This window comes from Pseudorca crassidens, chromosome 11, assembly GCF_039906515.1.
Source record: "Pseudorca crassidens isolate mPseCra1 chromosome 11, mPseCra1.hap1, whole genome shotgun sequence".
Lineage (NCBI taxonomy): Eukaryota > Metazoa > Chordata > Mammalia > Artiodactyla > Delphinidae > Pseudorca > Pseudorca crassidens.
The window spans coordinates 33685408-33691073 of record NC_090306.1 but is presented as its reverse complement, the minus strand read 5'-3'; the positions used below and the strand labels follow the sequence as shown (position 1 = coordinate 33691073).

The window sequence follows — 5666 nt, the reverse complement described above, 5'->3', positions numbered from 1 at the left end:
CAGGCAGTATCAAGCAAATCAAAGCACAAAGCCATGGTAGTTGAAGCTCCCCACTCCCTTCTTTCGATTTCCCCTTATAAAAGGCATACTGGACATGCTGAAAAGTCTAAATAACTCAACAGGTCCTCAGAGTCCTCTGACACTTTATATTTGCATGTGTTGTTCAGAATATGTTGAGAGTTAGTTCATTCCTTCCAGTACCCAAATTTCTCTTACAAGCAAAGTTTTGATAGTTTTACTACCTGAAGCTACATTTTAAGAAATGATGTTTTAGGTGTTCCAATTTTAGGAGAAGTTACAATTAAAAACACTATCCATGTAAACATCATAGTCAGGAAGCAATTTGTATGGAAAAGTATATCCTCTGATTTGATTTACTTTTTCCCATTGCCTTATTTGGAAGATGTTAGTAAATCTCCATATCAAAAAAATCTGGAGTTTCTTGCATTTCCCAGAAGATCAGAATTGAAATGACAGGTAGTAGAAGCATAGAAAAAAATGCCATCCTTGAGATTCCATTACGATTACTTAAAATCACAGATAATTCAGATTATCCTGAAAGACATTCTTTCTGCTTGATTTTTCTTTGGCCCATTCAATATATGCCCCACACAAATCCACACTTTCTGGTTTGTGCCCAGTTTTCATATTAGACAGAGCCTGCTGCTTGGATTCTTTGTAAAATTCAATTTTTCGACTAGAAAGAACAATCCAGGAAGTAGACCAGTTTTTCCTTAGTTTCTTTCCTCCATCTGCAATTTTAGCTTTTTGAAGATAACCTTCTTTTTCAACCATCAGTTGTTCCAGTGGAGGAATGACATCTTTCAAGACATGCTGTGAATGATTCCTTCTGTGCCGGGATACAGGTTCAGTGACCTTCCCAACATCGGTGAGGATCATGGATTTACTTTGGCTCAGCCTGCTGTGATGGCTGCTGGCATTTTTGATTCTCATTTGCACAGCTCCAGTGCCTTGGCGGGTGGGATTCAGTGTTTCCACAGAGGTATCAGAATTTGTAGACTTCTGCATATTACAATGTTATCCACACACTACAGCCATAACTTTTGCAGTTCGAGGTGCCACAACAAAACGGACAGAGATTTATTTTTCCTTCTTCACAATCTCACGGATAGAAAATTCAGGTTCGTCCGTACGGTACATCTGGGCAACCTCGGACTACGAATTTATTTTCTGGCACCCTATCGCTTAGAGGAAGCACTGCAAGGTTATGCCTTAGCATGTCCGATTGGCCGGAAGCACTACTCCGAGAGAATTTTCATTATCTTGTGCTCTGTAAACTTGGATTGTCATTGGTTTGAATGGGCCTGAAAATGCATTTTTATTACTAGGGGCATAGAAGCCTCTAGCGGTATTCTTAATAAAGCAAGGTGAGTTATAAGAAATCTGAGTTATAAGCAATCATCTGATGGAGGGTCAATGTACCACACTCCATTTGAAGCAAAATACAATGTAAAAGTCTTACCATGGAAGAATATCTTTATATGATCTTTAAAAAATATATACTTCAAGAAAAATAAAGACATGACACCATATTCAGTTTAAAGTCAGTGACTTATAAGCAAAACAAAGCAAAGCAAAGACAGTCTGATTAAGGCCGTTGCATTGTTCTGGCATTTTTTAGGTCTCACCCATTTGTGTGGCCTTTTTAGAACCTAAAATTCTAGGGCACAGAGAACTTCATCTTGACATAGGACTGAGCAAATGCACGGAGCGTTTCTCAATAAATAGGCATTAAATTCTAAGTCCAGAAGGAGCCTTGAGATGCCCTCTCTTTACTCCTTGGTAGAACTGTTTTAACCAGCCCCCCAAAAACAGACTTTTTTCTTTAAACCTCAAATTTCACAGATTCTACAATCAGAACTTACTTCTCATATTGCCTTGTGGTCTGCTCTGGGCATCTGTCGAATGGTGTAAACTCTGCGTGGGAACCCTGGCCTACCCTCCAGGCCCACCGTTTGGGCTGCTGTGGTGCCATGTTGTGCTCAGGGGCCTTCTTCTTTGGAGGTCTGGGCTCCAGTGAGCCTTGTTCATGTTCTTTTATGGAACCTTGGGTGCTTGACCACTCTGACCCTCAGTCTCATTTGCAGGCTCTCGGGAGGATTAAAAGACCTCATGTGATACCCAAGTGACTGAGGCAGAGTAGGCTCGGGATGAATCTTTGCCTCGTTTTCATTAGCTGCGGAGAAGAGGATGACCCTAGGGATGAGCTACGTGGACTCCAGCTTGGTGCCTCTCCAACTTTAATATGGGTATGCCTCTCTTGTGGATCTTGTTAAATGCAGGCTGTAATTCAGTAGTTCTGGGTGGGGCCTGGATTCTGTGCTTCTAACGAGCTCCTAGGTGATGGTGACCCTGAGAGCAAGGGTCCAGCTCCTGCCTTTCTCCCTTCTTTCTGGAAGAGCAGGACGTCTGCCCCCCCGGGAGGAGAAAACATCCGCAACGTGACTACTAGTAACCAGCTTCCCTCACAGGCAAGGGACCTTTACCACTGCTCCCTACCATTTTGTCTGAGGCGCGGCAAGCCAAAACACTGACATGCTGAGGTTTGCAGCAAAGAGGAGGTTTATTCACAAGGCAGCCAAGCGAGGAAGTGACGTGACAATAGGTCTCAAATCCACCTCCCCAAAGGCAAGGGGCTTGGGGTATCTATGGGATAAAGAATAAGGAAGCAGGGCAGTATGAGGCATGGGGAGCATGAGGAAAGGTGATTGGAAAAAGGTGTGCTCATCATTGTTCTGAGCTGGCGTAACTAGGCTACGGGGCTCAGCACATTCTCAGGCTGTAGTTTTCGGCCCTCCAATGGCAGGAGGTCAAAAGGCACTGGCCCAGGTGGAAGATAGGTGGTCCTCTCCAGTCTTAACCAGCTCAGCCTAACTAGACACAGCTGATTCCAAGTTCCTGGACAATACCCGGGGCAAACATCTTATTGCTTATGCTACATGCTATTTGGAGGATGTGCAAGTGTTCAAGCTACCTTGAGGAGTGAAGACAGGATTTGACTAATCCTTACACATGGTTTCACCTCCAGATGAGCAGAAGAGGCGTGTAGGCTGAATCTGGCTCCTGGCACCTGGAATTGGAGGCTGATGGTTTAAAAACAGGCTCTCCCACCCTCTGTGTGATCTTAGGTAGATAGACTATTGAACCTTCCTGTGCCTGTTTCTCTACCAGCAGCATGGGGACACTCAGAGTCCCTCTCTTGGGGGCTGTTATGAGGGTTCAGTGAGATACAGATGCATACACAGGCACACGGGAGACACCCAGTGTGTGTTAGCTTCGTGCTTACTTTTATTAGGAGACCAGTATTGTTAGAAGATTTCTGGTTTGGACCACAAATTAGATAGGTGGTCATTACTATAGTTTATGCAACAGCAATTCACATTACCATTTGCAAAAAAGCAGTTGGTTGTCCAGTGGGGATTATAAACATCCATTTACCATGAGCTACTGAACAGATACTTTACACAGTAACTACTTCAAGTACTATTTAAGATCAATTCTCTATGTTGTCTTAAGCAGTTGTTAACCCCCAATTTCGTGAATAGTACTAAGTAAGTCACTTGAACATCAGCTAGAGCAATCTGTTTCACTTAGCAAGCCTAAAGCTATAGTTCAACAATTTTATTTACTGTTCTATGACAAAAATTACTCTCAACAGCTATGCCCTGGATAAGTAATCAGCTAAAGCTAGTTTGACTGACCAAATCTGATTTACTGAGTTAATAAGCCAGTTGATTTAGAAAGGTCTAATGTATATTTCTCATCCATTCAGCATTAAACTGTTTCCCATGCCTAAAATGTCTTTTTTCCCATTCGTACATATCCAAATTCCTACTTCTGTGCCATAGGGCTTGGCTGAACTACACCTGCCTTTAGTGAAATTTTTCTCACCTGCACAATTGGAGATAATTTTAGTCTCCTCAAGACTCCCACGGGGTTACCTCTGTTGTGACACTTGACGATTTGGTGGCATATTTTATTTTATTTTATTTTATTTTATTTTATTTTATTTTAAATAGCCTCTAGTTACTCTGTGCACATCAAACAGTAAATGCTTTCTCCTAGTAAAGGTGCATAACAATTTTCTGAACTCTTCTGCTCTGGGCAAGATTCATAAATACACCAGGCAAACATAGTGAAAGAGGAGACAGTACTTGTGTTATATTCAGTTGGGTCTTGATACCTAAGTGTGACTCTTAACCAAGGATTATGCAGTAATTAAGGACACAGGTTAAAGTTGTTTAGAGTGTGTCCTAAAGTCTCACTGGCAGAATTTAAATCTCTACTCTGGAAATTGTAGACCTGAGACAAATTACTTCCCTAAACTTCATTTCCTACATCTGAGAAAGATAATAGTATCTACCTTGTAGTAGACTGAATAGTACCATTGCCCCCAAATGTCCACCTTCTAATCCCCAGAACCTGTGAATGTCACCTTAAATGGCAGAAGGGACTTTGCCAATGGGATGAAAGTAAGGGTTTTGAGATGGGGAGATTCCTCTGGACTACCTGGATGGACCCAGATGTAACCACTGGTGTTCTCGTAAGAGAGAGGCAGAGGGAGTTTTTACTCCAAAGAGAATGTGATGATGAATTTGGGCTTGGATTTATGTGGCCAGAAGTCAAGGAATGCTGCCAAGGAAACAGATTCTCCCTTAGAGCCTCTAGAAGGTGGATGGACGGCCTTGTCAACTCCTGGTTCCAGCCCAGGGAAACTGGTTTTGGACCTCTGTCTTCCAGAACCATAAGAGAATGAGTGTGTTTTGTTTTACGCAAGCTCATTGGTAGTAATTTGTTACAGCAGCCATAGGGAACTAATGCGTACCTCATAGGAACTATTTCTCCAATTAAAATGTGTGACTGGAAACACACTTGGTGGCATGTCTGACACACGGTAGGTATGCTACCATGGGTAGTTCTTGGAAACTAAAGCCTTGGTTTTTGAGGAATCATCAAAACCAGTACAATGGTTGCCATGTTTCTCCTTGTTCATCCTGGTGACAAACCTGTAGAGAGAGCTCCATCCTTTCCCACAGGACGCCCATCCCTAGTACTTACAGGGAAGAGGTTATGTCTCACTTCAGGCACCTTCCTCTTTTCCTTTATACTTTTTTTTCATTAATCTTCATCCAACTGGCCTTTCTAAGTTAAAAAACAAACAAACAAAACAAAACCATTTCTCAATGGATTCAGATACTACCCCAAGTGAGTATTCCAACCATGTTCTTGTTCTTCCGGGTCTCATCACCAGAAATTTCTGAGCTGAAATCCTCTCTAGTTTCTAGGATAAGTCATTTTCTAATTTCTCCCTTCTCTAGTTCAGAGTCTTGTCAGTTTAGTCCCTTCCCTAACCACAACATCTATTAAGGTGACACAGCAAAGTGATGAAAGTCTCGACGGTCTGGTTTTCATCCTGGGTTTCTGCCCGCTACTTACTGTGTGGCATTAGACAAGCTATTCAACCCCTCTGGGCCTCAGTTTCCCCCAAAAAAGGTGAATATTATGAACATTACCTACCTATAGGGTTGCCATTATGAGGATTAAGTGAGTTAATATTTGCTAAGCACTTAGATTATTACTTGTTACAGTCTAAGCACTACAGTTGTGCTTGTTAATAATAATAAATGCAATTCCAAGCGTATAAC

The 5666-nt window shown here is 42.1% G+C and overlaps 1 pseudogene; it reads right to left on the bottom strand.

The window, feature by feature from the left end:
• Positions 1–534: 534 nt before the first annotated feature.
• Positions 535–1029, bottom strand: LOC137202891 (rho GTPase-activating protein 15 pseudogene; annotated as a pseudogene).
• Between the last annotated feature and the right edge of the window lie 4637 nt (positions 1030–5666).